This window comes from Loxodonta africana, chromosome 5, assembly GCF_030014295.1.
Source record: "Loxodonta africana isolate mLoxAfr1 chromosome 5, mLoxAfr1.hap2, whole genome shotgun sequence".
Lineage (NCBI taxonomy): Eukaryota > Metazoa > Chordata > Mammalia > Proboscidea > Elephantidae > Loxodonta > Loxodonta africana.
The window spans coordinates 63,412,436-63,429,688 of NC_087346.1; the positions used below are offsets into that span (position 1 = coordinate 63,412,436).

At 38.6% G+C, this 17,253-nt stretch overlaps 1 protein-coding gene across 6 annotated transcripts in view; it reads left to right on the forward strand.

The window, feature by feature from the left end:
• Nucleotides 1-17,253, forward strand: part of GPRIN3 (GPRIN family member 3) — a 74,405-nt gene that overhangs the window by 51,800 nt on the left and 5,352 nt on the right. The window contains exon 1 of one of the 6 annotated variants that reach the window (XM_064285547.1): nucleotides 5,560-12,711. The exons of the other annotated variants lie outside the window; for them this stretch is intronic. The gene's annotated coding sequence lies outside the window, so the exon portion shown is untranslated. Of the gene's footprint in view, nucleotides 1-5,559; nucleotides 12,712-17,253 lie in introns of those variants that run through there. 6 annotated transcript variants of the gene reach the window in all.

Here is a 17,253-nt window from a genome sequence, read left to right on the forward strand (position 1 = left end):
GCACTGATAAGCAACTCCTAGAAAAGGCATTTTAATGCTTTTGAACCAGAGTCTTCACATGTCTTGATGTCAGGGTGATCACCAGCCTTTTAAAGCTGGCTAAGTACTATGACCAGTTGCTGTCGATTCTGACTTGTGATGACCCCATCTGTGTCAGAGTAGAACTGTGCCCCATAATGTTTTCAATGGCTGATTTTCTGGAAGTAGATCACCAGGGCTTTCTTTGTAGGCTCCTCCAGCCAGACTCGAACAGCCAACCTTTCAGTTAGCAGCCAAGTACATTAACTGTTCACACCACCCAGGGATTCCATTCTACTTGAATCAACAGTCAACATTCATGGAAGCAGTAGTAAAGAAATCGAACCACATATTGCATTGGGGAAATCTGCTGCAAAAGACCTCTTCAATTTAAAGTTTTAACAAGCAATGATGTCACTTTAAGAAATCAAACCATACATTGCATTGGAAAAATCTGCTGCAAAAGACCTCTTTAAAGTTTTAAAAAGCAATGATGTCATTTTGATGACTAATGTGTGTCTGACCCAAGCCATGGTCTTTTCAATAGCCTCATATGTATGCGAAAGCTGGACAATGAAAAAGGGAGACAGAAAAAGAATTGATACATTCAAACTGTGGTGTTGATGAAGAATATTGAATATACCGTCACTACAGAAGAATGAACAAACCAGACTTAAAAGGAATACAACCAGAGTGTCCCTTAGAAGCAAGGATGGTGAGACTTCAGCCCACTTACTATGGACATGTCATCAGGAAAGACCAGTTGCTAGAAAAGGACATCACGCTTGGTAAAGTAGATGGTTAGTGAAAACAAGGGAACTTCTCAGTGAGATGGATTGCCACAACAGTTCCCAGCCACAGGCTCAAACAGATCAAGAGTCATGAAGATGGCGCAGGACTGGGCAATGCATCGTTCTGTATATATAAGGCCGCCTGGAGTGGACGCCAGTTGCACAGCAACTAACAACAACAGCAAATACTATGAAGCAACAGCATGTAAAACTACCTCAGCTGGGCAGATTTAAGCCCAGATTTCTTCCCAGCTTTCTAGTGGAGTCTAATTATATTATAAAGAATCGTGTGTAGAACCGGTTTAGTTAAGGTAAAGAGCTGGTATAATATCTGAAAACCCAGATAGTGCATTGACATAAAACAAAATCTAAAGGTGAACTTCAGAGAAAAACACCCATCCTATTTATGCACCATGAATATTCTTAGCAATGGGAAACTCAAAGATTTAGTATGGATTATAGACGGCAGTGGGCAGTGGTGGGGCTGTGGGTTTGGATTTAGTATTAATCTTGTTTCTTCATTCTTACTCTTCTTTATATTTTCTGGTACATTTTACGCAGTTGAAATAATACTGTGTTTAGAAATGAAACCCATTGTCGCCGAGTCAATTCCAACTCATAGTGACCCTACAGGACAGAGTAGAATTGCCTTACAGCGTTTTCAAGAAGCAGATGGTAGATTCAAACTGCCGACCTTTTGTTTAGCAGCTGAACTTTTAACCACTGCTCCACCAGGGCTCCAAATGTTTAGAGGGTTTTAAAATAGAAAAGAATAAAGTTTTAAAATCACTCATAATACTACCATATATTAATCCACTATTATTTTAGTGTATTTCCTTCTAATATTTTCTCTGTATAGTATATTAGATTATATAAATGAAGAATTATAAAAATGATACATATATTCCTTAGATTTTTCTTTCAACTTAAAACATTTGAAGTTATATTACTCGCTAGCCTTTTGATATAGAACCAACCAGATGTTTTCTTTGAGAATGGATCTACTGTTTGGAGTTTTATATCTTCTTTTTTTTTTACATGAGCTCATACTGCACCTTCAATATTTTTCTGTTTTAATTTTGTCACAATGAAGCAAAGCAATCTGGATGAAGAATAAAAAAGTTAAGTGTTTATGATTATTTTCCAAATTTTAAAAGCTGTCTCACTCACTCTTAAATCAATAGCAGCTTTTTTAGGGACTCATCTTTGTCAAGTCTTTGCAAAGCATTCAGCTTAGTTTCAGAAAAATAAAAACTTTTTTGCACTCACACTTCATTCTTTTATGTAATATGATTGTAGTCAAATTATGTGATGACAAGAACAAGAAGAAATGGCATGAACAAGTTTCAGAATAGTCTCCACTGACTCTTGGTTTTCATACAACATAAGTGATGGGAGCAGAACCAGGCAGGCACACCAGAGAAGGGTCTACCAGCTGCTAAAGTTCCATGTGTTGTGAGACTCATCAATAAATCTTACACTGGAAATGGAAAGCTAGCCGGTTAAGAGGTTATTTGGAGAGCTTCTACTGTATAACCCTACTATGAACATCTTTGTTCGTAAAACCTTACCAGCTATTTTGTTTACTTTTCTTAGACTCAATTCCCGGAAGTAGAATTATTGGTTAAAAGGGTATAGATATTTATAATTTCCTTAATCCGTCAATTTGTGCTCCCATAAGCAAGACTGAGAATACCATTTTCACTCCACTCTTGCCACCATTGAACATGTTTAATCTTTGCCAATTGTTGTTGCTGTTTTTGGTTGCTGTCACGTCAGTTCTAACTCATAGTAACACTATGTACAACAAAAGGAACCACTCCCTGGTCCTTCACCATCCTCACAACTGTTGCTATGTTGGAGCCTATTGTTGCAGCCACTGTGTCAGTCCATCTCCTTGAGGGTTGTCCTGTTTTTCACAGACCCTCTACTTTACCAAGCATGATATCCTTCTCCAGGGACTGGTCCCTCCTGATAACATGTCCAAAGTACGTGAGATGAAGTCCCCCGTCCTAGCTTCTAAGGAGCATTCTGACTATACTTTTTCCAAGACAGATTTGTTCCTTCTTCTGGCAGTCCATGGTATATTCAGCATTATTCACCAACACCGTAATTCAAGTGCATCAGTTCTTGTTCAGGCTTCCTTATTCGTTGTCCAGCATTCCTATGCATATGAGGTGATTGGAAATACCATGGCTTGGGTCAGGCATACCTTAGTCCTCAAAGTGACACCTTTTCTTTTTAACACTGTAAATAACCAAAAACATGGTGTTTGGTTTTACCTAAATGTGATGTTATATAATATAGTGGTTCTCAATCGTGCATGCATATCAACATCACCTACGAAGCGTCTTAAAAATTTTGGTATGGTGTAATTTTAACTACAAAGTGTATTAAAAAAAATAAAGAACAGAATGTTGATTTGTATCTTACTTTATAATCTATTATAAAATATAGATGAATTATATTAGGCCTTTGCCCACCCTACCAAAAAAGAAGGGAAAGAAAGGAAAGGAAAGGAAGGGAGGGTGGGAGACAAGAAGGGAGGAAGGAAGGAAAGAAGGAAGACCCAAAAAGAGTGTAGTAAATAAATATAAACTGAAATGTTATTGAAATCAAAGAACATTTTAACCTTTAGCCTGTACAAAATCATAGCAATCTGCAATTTTAACACAGGTTAACATGTATTCCTAGACACTATTACCTTAGTGAATTCATCACAAAGTTTTAAATTTTCCAAAAAGATCTCAGAAGCAAATATAGTTATAAGTATTCCCTAGGTTGGAAAGACAAATCTGAAAGGATATTGTTTAAATTCCTGTATTTTTTATGAATTTAATTATGTATTACATTTTCCCCAAAAGTATTTGAAGTATTGCAATCAGTTACTTGCAAGCCCCCAAATAAGATGTATTCCATATCTAGGGACAGAATTAGAAATTGCCTGTCTTCAGAGCAGGTATCTTTAAAAACAAAAAACAGTCACTGCCAAGTCAGCCCTGACTCGTGGCGACCCCGTGTACATCAGAGTAGAGCTGTGCTCCTTAGTGTTTTCAGGGGCTGCTTTTAAGGAAGTAGACTTAGCCAGGCCTTTCTTCTAAGGTACCTCTGGGTGGACTCAAACTTCCAACCTTTTGGTTACCAACCAAGCACCCAGGACTCTTTAGAGGAGTCAGCTCAAAAAGAACACTGATAAAGTATATTTGGGTTCCTTTATTTTAAGAACATGTCTTTTTAAGTGAAAAGTAAGGCGAGTATAAGAACATTTATGGTGGTGATATAATTCAGTATTTTGAACTGCAATTATCCCCAAAACATCCAGGATGTATGATTACATCTCCTGTATATATCCTCAAGGAAAACCTTTCCTCAAATGCATACTATCAGGGTAGACTAAAACAAAAAAGGCAATATTCATTTCATTTAACAAATGTTTGTTGAGAGCTTATAATGAATGGGCTGAGCACTGCTCTAGGCACATGGGGAACAAAAGCGTATTAGTTTCTTAGGGCGGCTGTAACAGATATCACAAGCTGAGTGGCCTATAAGAACAGAACATTATTGTCTCACAGTTCTGGGGGCTAGTCATCTGAATTCATAGTGCTGGCAGGGCCATGCTGTCTCTGAAGGCTCTAGGGGAAGAGCCTTTCTTGTCTCTCTCAGTTTCCAGTAGCCCTAGGTTCTCCTTGACTAGCAGATACAGCATAACTTCATCCTCACATCTTCCCTCTATCTGTCTCTTCTCTTTTATAAAGGCATGACTCAGAATGGATCAGGATCTACCCTGCTCCCATATGACCCCATGTTAACTGATGACATCTTCAAAGACCCTATTTCCAAGGTTCAGGTTCACAGGTACCGGGGGTTAGGATTTCAGCATATCTTTTTGAAGGGCACAATTCAATTCATAACAATCAGTGAAGAAAAAAAAAAACACTGGTGTGGGAGGAGGGGCTCATTGAGAAGGTAACACATGAGCAAAGATCTAATGACTCCTCCACCTTAACCTCTGTGGTGGCCCCTCCTCTCTTCACTCACTCAGCTCCACCTGCCGCCCTGCCCTCTTTGCTCTTCCCTGCAAGCTCCTGCCGCAGGGCCTTTGTACTAGCTGTGCCCTCTGCCTGGGACTCTCTTCCCCAAGCATGCAGGGGTGAAAAAGTGGACAAAAACGAGCAAAGTATAAAGCGAAATGTGGAAAGTGCCTTGAGGCTGATACAAACAATAAACTGCTACTGGGAGGAGAGATGGAATAATTGCTTTGGGTTGAAGTTATTAGAAAAAGTTTTACAAAGGAATTATCTTTTGAAAATGCTTTTCAAATTCACCCCTCTTGCTATCTCTTCTTTTATCTACATACAGCATTAGTTCATTTTTCTCTCTGTCTGTGCTCTTGGAGGCAATAGTGGTTAAGAACACGAGCTTTGGCATCAGACTGACTTGGTTTTAGTTCCAAGTCTGCCACTTACTAAATGTGCAACTGGATTTTTCTGAGGCTCAGTTTCCTCATCTGTAAAAATGAAGAAAATAATCTTTCTTTGAAGCTTGTAGTAAGATAAATAAATAATATACAGGATCTGGCAAATGATAATGAGAGAGGATACCAGTCTTTAAAGTGCATCAGATAGTGAAGGACATTTTTTAAACTGTACTGAGGAGGATGTATCTTAATTTTATAGCTAATGGGGAACCATATATATGTTGTATAATTTTGGGTTTTTTTTTTTTTTACACAGAGACATGTCATATATGTGTTGGGAAAATAACATCAGCAGCAAGCGGGGGATAAATTTTGGGAATTGACTGATAGAGACCAGTGAGGACAATGTTGCTTTGTTGTGAGATGTGATAAATTGTTAAGTCTGGTGGTTATAGAAGTGGATTTGAGAGTTGACAATTAAAAGATGTTTTTTTTAACTTTCTATCTTCATATTCAGTCAATTCCTGAAATGTAGACAGAAAAATAGAAATAAATGAATATTTCTTAATCATTTTTATTGACATTTTGACCCAGTTTCATAGGGTTTGGCTTTAGGTATCCTTAGATTTATTGTTTGAGCGGTATGTTGTATAAGGACCAGTTTCTAAAGCTACAAGGAATAGGAAAGAGGGGAAGAAAAAAAAAGAAATCAACTGAAAAACAGGAGTCAGAGAGTCTGGAAAATGTAACTTAAGTAAACTTTATTTTTTGGCCTAACAGGCAGCACTTTAAAAGTATTTCTCAGCTGTTGACTTTGAAAAATAATTACTTTGCCTACTTTGGAGCTTGTAGACAGCCAAGATGGATAAGGAAATTATGGTTTCCTTTAACTTGTTGCACAGCCAGGCTGACCTACTTCTGTAGCGAAGAGCAGATGGAAAGAGTGTGGCCAAATTCATCATCACTGATAAAAAAGCTTCAGGGTGTACGATCAATTTTGCCTAGGTGAGAAGCACCAGCTTTTAAATTTTTATTATTTTTCAGTAGGTAACACATTCAAAGAGTTTAAAATTCAAAAAAGCACAAAAGAATATGGAATGAAAATCACTCATTCATCCTGTCCCACAGACAGCCCGGTTCCCCCCAGTAGCAATTTCTTATTTATCCTTGCAGAGTTACTTTATGCATATGCAGCAAAAGATACATTTTTCCCTTTTTAATGCAAATATTAGCATACTACACACACTGCTTTGCATGTTTTTTGTTGTTGTTCTTCTTTCACTTAATATATTTTAAAGATGACTCCATAGCAATACATAAAGAACATCCTCATTAATAATTATGGCTGCCAATGGCACAGTTTGTGCTCTACTGCTAACCTAAAGTTTGGTGCTTCGAACCCACCCAGTGGTACTGCAGAAGAAAAGTCCTGGTGGTCTCCTTCTCTAAAGATTACAGCTGAGAAAACCCTACGGAGCACAGCTCTACTCCGTAACACACGGGGTCACCACGTGTCAGAACTGACTTGATGGCATCTAACAACAACAACAGTATTCCACGGTATAATCCACAAAACTAATCCCATCGCCATCGAGTCACTTCTGACTACTAACAATTTTGTAGCAACCCTAGTGGCACAGTGGTTAAGAGCCTGGCTGCTAACCAAAAAGTTCAGCCGTTTGAATCTACCTTGGAAACCCTATGGGGCAGTTCTACTCTATTCTATAGGGTCGCTGTGAGTTCCACGGTATAGATGTACAATAATTGTTTTAACTAAACTCCTATCAACGGGTCTTGAGAATGCTTCTAACCTTTTGTTATTTTAATCATGCTGCAATGAAAAACCTTGTAATTAGCACTTATATAGATTTATTCATAAGGTTAATACCTAAATAAATAATATACACAATCTGGCCAATAGCTGAGTCAAAGAATATGTGATCTTCTATTTTTGACATGTATTGACAAATTGTCTTCTATAGTTGTTTTGTTAAGTGCCGTCCAGATAGTTCAAGTCATAGCACCTCCACGAACAACAGAACAAAACATTGCCCGGTGCTGCGCCATCCTCACAGTCGTCGTTTTGCCTGAGCCCATTGTTGCAGCCACTGTGTCAATCCATCTATTTAAGGATCTTCCTCTTCTTCGCTGACCCTCTACTTTATCAAGCATGATGTCCTTCTCCAGGGACTGGTCCCTCCTGATAACGTGTCCAAAGTATGTGGAGCAAAGTCTCACCATCCTTGCTCCTAAGGATCATTCTGGCTGTACTTCTTCAAAGACAGATTTTTTTCATTCTTCTGGCAGTCCATGGTGTATTCAATATTCTTCACCAACACCATAATTCAAAGGCATCAATTCTTGAATCTTCCTTTTTCATTTTCCAGCTTTTGCATGCATATGAGGCAATTGAAAATACTATGGCTTGGTCAGGTGCTCCTTAGCCCTCAAAGTGACATCTTTGCTTTTTAACAACTTAAAGAGGTCTTTTGCAGCAGATTTGCCCAATGCAATACATCATTTGATTTCTTGACTGCTGCTTCCATGGTTATTGATTGTGGATCCAAGTAAAATGAAATTCTTGTAAACCTCAATATTTTCTCCACCTATCATGATGTTGCCCTATTGGTCCAATTGTGAGAATTTTTTGTTTTCTTTATGCTGAGGTGTAATCCACGCTGAAGGATATATTCTTTAGTCTTCGTCAGTAAGTGCTTCAAGTCCCTTTCACTTTCAGCAAGCAAGGTTGTGTCATCTGCAAATCCCAGGTTGTTATGAGTCTTCCTTCAGTCCTGATGCCCCATTCTTCTTCACATAGATCCGCGGCTCTGACTGGTCAGCATACAGTTTAAATAAGTGTGGTGAAAGGATACAACCCTGACGCACACCTTTCCTGATTTTAAATCACGCAGTATCCTCTTGTTCTAACAACTGCCTCTAGGTCTATGTACAGGTTCCTCATGAACACAATTAAGTATTCTGGAATTCCCATTCTTAAGAATGTTATCCACAATTTTTTATGATCCACACAGTCTAATGCCTTTGCATAGTCAATGACAGTTCCCTCTCGCTGTATGCTATAACCACAAAATTTTACTTGCGTGAGATATTAATGATATTGTTTGATAATATCTGCATTCTGTTGGATCACCTTTCTTTGGAATGGGCACAAATATGGATCTCTTCCAGCCAGTTGGCCAGGTAGTTGTCTTCCAAAATTTTTGGCATAGACAAGTAAGCACTACCAGCCCTAGCATCTGTTTGTTGAAACATCTCAATTGATATTTCATTAATTCCTGGAGCCTTGTTTTTCACCAATGCCTTCAGTGAAGCTTGAAGTTCTTCCTTCAATACTATTGATTTTTGATCCCATGCCACCTCCTGAAATGGCTGAACACCCACCAATTCTTTTTGGTACCCAACCAACCCCCACCAGTGCCCTCAAGTCATGGCACAGTGACTCTGAATTCCTTCCATCTTCTTTTGATGCTTCCTGGGTCATTTAATATTTTCCCTATAGAATCCTTCAATATTTCAACTCAAGGCATGAATTTTTTCTTCAGTTTTTTCACCTTGAGAATTGCTGAGCCCGTTCTTCCCTTTTGGTTTTCTAACTCCAAGTCTTTGTACATTTCATTATAATACTTTATTTTGTCTTTGCAAGCTGCTCTTTGAAATCTTCTGTTCGTCTCTTTTACTTCATCATTTCTTTTGTTCACTACAGCTACTCTACGTTCAAGGGCAAGTTTCAGAGTCTCTTCTGACATCCATTTCGGTCTTTTCTTTCTTTCCTACCTTTTTAATGACCTTTGCTTTCTTCATATGTGATGTCTTTGATGTCTTCCCACAACTTACCTGGTCTTCAGTCATTAGTGTTCAGTGCATCAAATCTGTACTTGAGATGGTCTCTAAATTCAGGTGGGATATACCCAAAGTCATAGATGGACTCTCGTGAACTTGTAATTTTCTTCAGCTTCAACTTGAGCTTGCATATGAGCAATGATGGTCTGTTCCGCAGTCAGCCCGTGGCCTTGTTCTGACTGATGATATTGAGCTTCTCCATTGTTTCTTTCCACAAATGTAGTCAATTTGATTCCTGTGTATTCCATCTGGTGAGGTCCATGTGTGTAGTTGCCATTTACGTTGTTGAAAAAATGTATTTACAATGAATAAGTCGCTGGTCTTGTAAAATTCTATCATGGGCTCTCCGGCATTGATTCTGTCAACAAGGCCGTATTTTCCAACTACTCATCCTTCTTCTTTGTTTCCAACTTTTCCATTCCAATTGCCAGTAATTATCAATGCATCATGGTTGCATGTTAGATCAATTTGAGACTGCAGAAGCTGATAAATATCTTCAATTTCTTCATCTTTGGCCTTAGTGGTTGGTGAGTAAATTTAAATAATAATCATTCATATTAATTTTGGGTTTTATAGGCATATGGATGTTTCTGACAGAATTGTACTTCAGGATAGATCTTGAAATGTTCTTTTTGGTGACAAATGCAACACCATTCTTCTTCAACTTGTCATTCCTGGCATAGTAAACCATGTGATTGTTCAATTCAGAATAACCAATACAAGTCCATTTCAACTCACTAATGCCTGGGATATTGATCTTTATGTGTTTTATTTCATTTTTGATGACTTCCAATTGTCCTAGATTCACACTTTGTACATTCCACATTCCTGTTATTAGTGGATGTTTATAGCTGTTTCTTCTCATTTTAAGTTGTGCCACATCAGCAAATGGTGTTCCTGAAAGCTTTATTTCATCCATGTCATTAAGGTCAGCTGTACTTTGAGGAGGCAGCTCTTCCCCAGTTGTATTTTGAGTGACTTCCTACCTGAGGGGGTTCTCTGTAGAAGTTGTACAAATTTGCACTCTCATAGGTAAAGTATGAGATGCACTCTCCTTGACTTGAGAGCAGAATGCCATATCTGTAGGGTATTTGCTTTGGTGTGGTCAGAATTAAAAGGAAGAAATTATAACACTGAGTTCATTGAAATTATAACAAAAGGAATTGCTTTCATTCTAAGGATGTTTCTTTTTATTAAAGATGAATACTGTAGATCAGTGGTTCTCAACTGGGGGCAAGCCACCTCCCGCCTCCCCTTGGAAATATTGAGCAATGTCTGCAGACATGTTTGATTGTAAAACTGGAGGGGAGGAAGATGAAATTAATGATTTGCTGGAGCTCCTCAAGGACATGAATGTGTCTTATTTATACTGTATCCCATGTATCTGGAACAAAGAAGGCACCAGCTTATTAAATGAATGAATAGATGTTAACAGTAGTTTGTAATTGTCCATGTGTGATTTAAGGGATTATTTATTTTAAATCAAAGACAATTCTTTTTTACTCTTATTTGCTTCACTTATAATTTCAAATGTCCATTTTTCTTTAGACTTACAAAGGCAATTTTTCTAGCCTACAAAACTGTTGTACAAGGAAATGTCAATTGAATAAGAAATATCGGCCTTCCCCCTGACTGAAACTTCTTTAAAGAGTAGTTTATTACCACAGCGTTAGGCACTTAATTATATACTATCTCATTCACTTATACCTTCTTATTGAATTCATCTTGTCTCCTCAAATGGATTGAAAATCTAATCAAAGCTTTTATGTACCTCACGGTGCATAACTTAACGTTTTGCAGACTGTAAAGCAAAGCAGTGACAGGTTGTTTGATTCTCATTCTTTTTTATCATAACTCACAGGTGAAATTGAAAGGAGATCTTGACCTCAGCAAAGGAACTGCTCATTCTCAAGAGCCTAAAAATAATAATAATAATAATGCATTGCCTTCTAGCTGATTCCAACTCACAGCGACCCTATGCGACAGAGTAGAACTGCCCCATAGGGCTTCCAAGGAGCTGCTGGTGGATTCAAACTGCTGGCCCTTTGGCTAGCAGCTTGAGCTCTTAACCACTGTGCCACCAGGGAGCAGAGCACCCTAAATTCTCTGAGGAGTTCAGTTCCTCCTTAAAATAGCAAAAGTGTGGCACAACAGAAGATATAGATCACAAGATCCTAGAAGTTTACTTCATAACTTTGCCTTTTCCCAACTTTCTCTGTGCTCCCTAGGAGCAGAAGAGCCCAACTGACCACTGCTCCCTTTTCATATCCTTCCATCAACCACAAATACCACCACCAGATGCTTTCCCATCATTCAGTATGATTAAAGCCTTAGGTGTGGGAACCAGAGGAGAGAATTCTTACTGGTTTCCGACATGAGCAAAAAGCAGAAATCACTAATAAGCTTTCAGCCTCCTGCTGGGTAGCAAGAGTCTCCAACTTAGGTGCCAACCTCCACAGCTGTGAACTGCCTCTGCCAGGAGAAAGCAGGTGGAGTGGAGGCCTGGTTTTAAGGAGAAACCAGAAGGGGTTTTGGGGGAAGCAACAGGATCAGCAAGGTCAGGGAGGAACTAAGCAAGGACAAGAATACTTGCCTGTAAGACTAATTTGGTGCTAAATATAAAAAAAATACCCTGCAGAAAATTGGGATGCAGGCAAGCTTTAATCATAGCTAACACAGAATTTTAAAATGCAAATGTAAAAAAAAAAAATGCCAATGAACTACTTAGTTTACCTCTATTAGCTTGTTGTTTAACCACCATTTAGCCCTCAGATTCTTTTGCATTCTCTTTGCATTTAAAATAAGCTTGCAATTGAAATCCTTCAAAGCCCAGCAGTAAAGGGAAGAAAATATTCAGCTTTAATTATCTGTCTGGCAAGGCAAGTAGATGATAGGAACCAGCTTGATGAGAGAAGGTAAAAATAACAAAACCTAAACATTCCAAAGGCATTTTCTCTCCAGAAGGCCTCAAATTAAAAAAAAAGAAAAGAAAACTTATTTTAGGAATTTTTCAGCCGCAGCTTTGACGTTTGGCCATGAATTATCTCCACAGATGGGGAAATTGAGTTCTTAAAGGGTTAATTTCTGAATCATTAATTTACCAGAGAGAGAACCCAAAAATCCACATCTCTCCCAAGATCTTCTAAAAAGAAGAGAGCTTGTTTTTATGTTAATTTTCAAGTTAACTAAAAGTTACTTCTTTAAATGATCGTCTTTAGACTGGGCATTGGGGGACATATATAGAAAACTAATTTAAATGTTGGACCATTTAAGATGGACTCTCTAGAATATATAAAGCAAAAATTCTGCCTTCTTAGATAATGATGCCAAAATAATAATTTTTTAAAACAGTAATAACTCATGATTAAGTATCTGTTATCTTCCAAGAACCACGCCAAGTGTTTAACTTACATTAGTTCATGAAAATGTCCCTAGGTGGTGCAAACGGTTTGTGCTCAACTACTAACCAGAAAGTTGGCGGTTCAAACCCACCCAGTGGTGCTGCAAAAGAAAGGCCTGGGAATCTGCTGCCGTAAAGATTATAGCCAAAAAAACCCTATGAAACTCAGTTCTACTCTGTAACACACAGGGTCACCATGAGTTGGAGTGACTGGATTACAACAGGTTTGGTTTCTTGTTAAACTCTGTAATAACACTTTGAGGGAGGTAAATTCCATTCTGAGGCATTTTTCTGAGGCCTTAGAAAAAGGTTGTTAATGTGCACTCTTTGAAAAGGTTCCCAGGTATGAACCTCCTAAAATTATGTCCAAATGTGTGTGTGTGTGTGTGTATGTGTGTCTCTAAAGAGAGAGGCCATGGTTTTTATCAGCTTCTCAGAGAAGTCTGTGGCCTTTGTTGTTGTATGTCATCAAGTCGATTCTGACTCATATCAACCCTCTAGGACAGGGTAGAACTGCCCCATAGGGTTTCCTAGGCTGTAATCTTAACAGGAACAAATCACCAGGTCTTTTCTCCCACCGAGCGAGCGGCTAGGGGGTTCGAACCACCCACCTTTCAGTGAGCAGCCGAGCACTTAACCATTGCTCCACCAGGGATCCTTCCATAGCCCTTGAAACATCCAAACACCAAAAAAAAAAAAAACTGTTGCCATCCGGTCATAGGGGCCCTGGTGGCACAGTGGTTAAGAACTCAGGCTGCTAATTAAAAGTTCAGCAATTCGAATTCACTGGCCACTCCTTGGAAACCCTATGGGGCTGTTCTACTCTATCCTGTAGGATAGCTATGAGGCTATGAGTTGAAACATCCAAATTAGATTAATCATTACGAAGAGCAGGTATTTCTGCATTGCTTAGTGTACCTCTGTGACCTTGAAGTAGTAATATAATTTAAGGGCTATGTGTTCCTATATTGTTCTGCTTTTTGAATTTTCTCCTTCTTTTTTTTTTTTTATTTTTGCTTGTTGTCTAATGACAATTCTTTACAGGCTTTGAGCTTGCCTCCATAAAAAGATGCCTCAGGCCTGTGTAAAACTGTGGTTAACAATGTGGACTCTGAAGCCAGATGGTCTGGATTTAATTCTGGACTCCACCACTTACTTATTGTGTAACTGCCTCAGTTTCCAGATGTGCAAAGTGGAGATAATAATAGAACCAGCCTCATAGACTTCTGAAGATTAAGTAAATTAGCGCCTGGAATATAGAAAACAGATAAGTGCTTACTGCATTATATGATTCTAATCTGCTGTGGGTTTAGAACCATCTGCTCAAATTGTTTTTGACACATTGGTGGTTCAGTGGCAGAATTCTCACATTCCATGTGGGAGACCTAAGTTTGATTCCCAGCCAATGCATCTCATATACAGCCACCACCCATCTGTCAGTGCAGGCTTGCATATTGCTATGATGCTGAACAGGTTTCAGGAGAGCTTCCAGACTAAGGCAGACGAGGAAGAAAGGCCTGGTGATTTACTTCTGAAAAGTAGCCAGTGAAAACTCTGTGGATCACAACAGAATATTGTTCGACATAGTGCTCAAAGGTGAGCACCTAGCTTAGAAGGCACTCAAAATACACAGTAGCCGCAACAATGGACTTGAGCTTACCAGTGATCATGAAGACGGTGCAGAACTGGGCAACATTTTGTTCTGTTGCACATAGGTCGCCATGAGTCAGAACAATAATAATCAGCTTTTTAGAGTTCCTTTTTACCTCTTGGTTTTTGTCCAGTTCTGCTTACAAATAATGGAACTCGGTGAGATAACAGGCCACGCATTTGTTTTTCTAGAACAGTGTTGAACAAAAGAACTGGATAGGGAGGCTTGATTAAAGCACCCATTATAACCAGAAGTCCACACGACACTGTTAGTGGCACTAAGCAAAGCAACCTTTTCTTCTCAGCCATTCTGGTTTGCTCCAGCTACAGTTTGAAGGGAAAACACAATTTTTCAGCTAGTATCTTTGAAAACTGTATTTCAAGCAGCTGTCAGTAACAGAGTATGATTTCTTTCTTTTTTTTTTTTTAAGAAGGAAAACAGAGCTGCTTTTCCCAGTCTGTGTATGTTACCTGGGACTGAATCATCTCTTCTTGATACTGTGCACTGGCAGGATCTACTGAGTCCAGAATGCAAATGATGCAGGCAAAGCTCCCCCTTTAAAGAGAGCAAGTAGAATCAGATTGAGTAGAATGCCAGATGACATTTCTTTTCCTTAACCTTTCCTTGAGAATTAATAATCTCTTACCTCACTGTTCTCTAAGGGTCAGAAGACTAAAATCTGCTGTAGAAAGAGGTGCTCACGGAGGTCCCTGTAACACTTTTGTAATATCACTAAAGAGATGTGATAACATCCTGGAGCCCTTGTTCTAGCAATGTGGCAATTCTGAAGTGGGCAAAGGTAATTGCTGCCCACAGGATTATCAAAATACCTGCAGTACATCAGCATCCTGCTGACGTGTAGGCCGCCAAGGCTCTCTCCATTCTTTCTGTCTAACGTTCTTTCTACCAGAACAGCTTTGGAGGAAGTTACAAAGGGCTGAGAGATTCCCTGCTGCCTGTCTTTTTAAGCGTGAACATTTGTTATGAAAACAGGCAGCATGGCATCGTAGTAGAACCCACCAATTTCCAAAGGAGCAAGGGCAGTGTCAGCTTTCAGCGAGCCAGGGCTTTTCATCAGGTGACCAGTGACGAATGTCATTGTAGTTGGTGTTAATGCCATCTCTTTCTCTTTGTCTCTTCCACACTTCCATGTATGCACGTGTACTTATATATGCACATACATGCACACTTACAGAGGGATTCATTCAGCCCGTGGGCTCCTTGTTTGCAACCTTGTTCTTGGAGGTCATTAAATCTTAACATAATGGACTCTTGTTGATGATAAAGACACATACTCCTTACTCTAAACCAGCAAGTGCTTACACTGTCAAAACGTCTTTTTTAAAAAAAAGCCCATTGGAGACCATGTATTTTGCACCATTTGGTGGCGGAGGGAACAGGAGAATGGAGGAGTTGTTTCAGAACATGGGCAAGTCTCTTCTGGGCTCATGGAGATGCTGCAACAATGTCCTTACCACATATGGTTGAGAGTAGAGTTGATTTCTTATCTACCAATAAATCAAGAGCTTTCAAATTACAGATGTTAACCAGGCATATGTCAGTCTTAAATGGGCTCATCCTCCAATCCCTACAATCTTACTTTTCCTCTTGATTCTTGAATTTATTGATAATTTACTCTCTATCAGCAAAGCAAACAAATGAAAATGTGCTTTCAAAGATAAACTAATAACATCAACTGTCTGTGAGAAATGGAAGTAAACACGATGACTTCTGAGAGTTTTATGAAGTCCCCCCTCTTTATCTCAGCTGAACTTTGAGCTGTTCATATTTTACAACCCTCTTTGGCAAGCCAGGTTTCTTGGCTCCAGCCATACAACACAGAAGACGTTCTGTACTTCTGGCTTTAGGAGACCTTCCAGCATTTTGTAGCAGGTAATTGCTTTTTTTTTATCAGTGTTCTGGGCTTTAATTGTCTAAATCCAAAGTACAAATACGTAAACAAGATACAACCATTTTATTTCCAAGGATAATGTTCTTTTTAATTGTCTTTTCACCAATATTTTATCCCATGGGTTAAAATTCCTTATTATTTGAAATTTGGCAGGGCTCTAAAATTTTATTGTTTTGCTAATAAGGGTCATTTGGGTGGAAAACAGGATCAATTAACAAGGTTTTCCTGTAAATTTTTCCTTAACAAAGGACCTACACTCTGTCATGTGAAGTGAACAGAAAAGAATCGATAAGCTTATCTCCTTCCCTCCTAGGGACTGAAATACTGTCGGCAATATATGACATTTATGTAGGTAACAATGGTACAAAAATGGTGGATAAAAAACATGATACAAATGACACAGAAGACCATAGCTATACAAGATTCAAAAAAGAGAGAGGCTTTATGATTTGAAAGTTTTAGAGATCTTCAGAAAGGAAATGAAATTTAAGTGGGACCTTGAAGAATGGGTAGGCTTTTTGAGGTTGAGGAAGGCAGAGAGTAAGAAAAAAGGTATAATGAACACAGATGCAAAAGGAGAGAGAAAGATGGGTTTGAGTGAGGTACAGCAAGAAAACTCAAATAAGAAAGAAATGGAATATAAACCTGGAGAAGTGGCTTGAATGAGCAGAAAGCAGTCAAGACCAGGGATAGGAAAGTATTCACTCCATTAATACAAATAATGAACTTAGAAGTAAGAAAAGAAAAGAAGTTCAGTTTATTGTTAAATTTCATATGTACAACAGCCAAATGACAGTGTACCAAAAGATAAAACTCTATATTTTAGAAATCTGAGCCCACTCAGATTTGCCTTTGACTTATTTTGGCAGTTTTTTTTGGTGGTAGCCTAAGTGAAGATTGTGCTGTTTGATTTATCATCAGTCATATGAAACAAAGTCACGGCCTTGAATTTGGAGCTGGAAGGGCCCTTGGAAATATATAATTTATACTGCCGGTGAGTTAATTTGGTGTCTAGAGAAATTAAGTGATTAGCCTGAGTCATGCGGACTCTTAGCGATAGAGATAATATTAAAGCATAATTGTTCATTAATTTCTGATCATCACATCACCTAGTTCCTAGTTACTCCTCTAAAACACATATAAACATAAATTATAACTTTACATAGCTGTATACCTTAGATAAGATCAGGTGTACTTTTTGAA